Here is a 218-nt window from a genome sequence, read left to right on the forward strand (position 1 = left end):
CCGTTTCCCTTCGGCCCCATGGGATGTAGCTATTTTATTTTGTTTGGTTAGTGTCTCGGTGAGGTTTGTTGTGTTTCCCTTAACGTCAGCCGAGTCGTTACTGTCAGCAATTTTTGGAGCTGATACGTTTTGTTGTCTTTTTTAGGGAGTCGGATGTGTGTCTGTGTTTTTTTTTTCGGTTTGTTTGACTTTTGGACTCTCGCCTCCCCTTCCCCCCC

This window comes from Penaeus monodon, chromosome 24, assembly GCF_015228065.2.
Source record: "Penaeus monodon isolate SGIC_2016 chromosome 24, NSTDA_Pmon_1, whole genome shotgun sequence".
In the NCBI taxonomy this organism is placed as follows: domain Eukaryota; kingdom Metazoa; phylum Arthropoda; class Malacostraca; order Decapoda; family Penaeidae; genus Penaeus; species Penaeus monodon.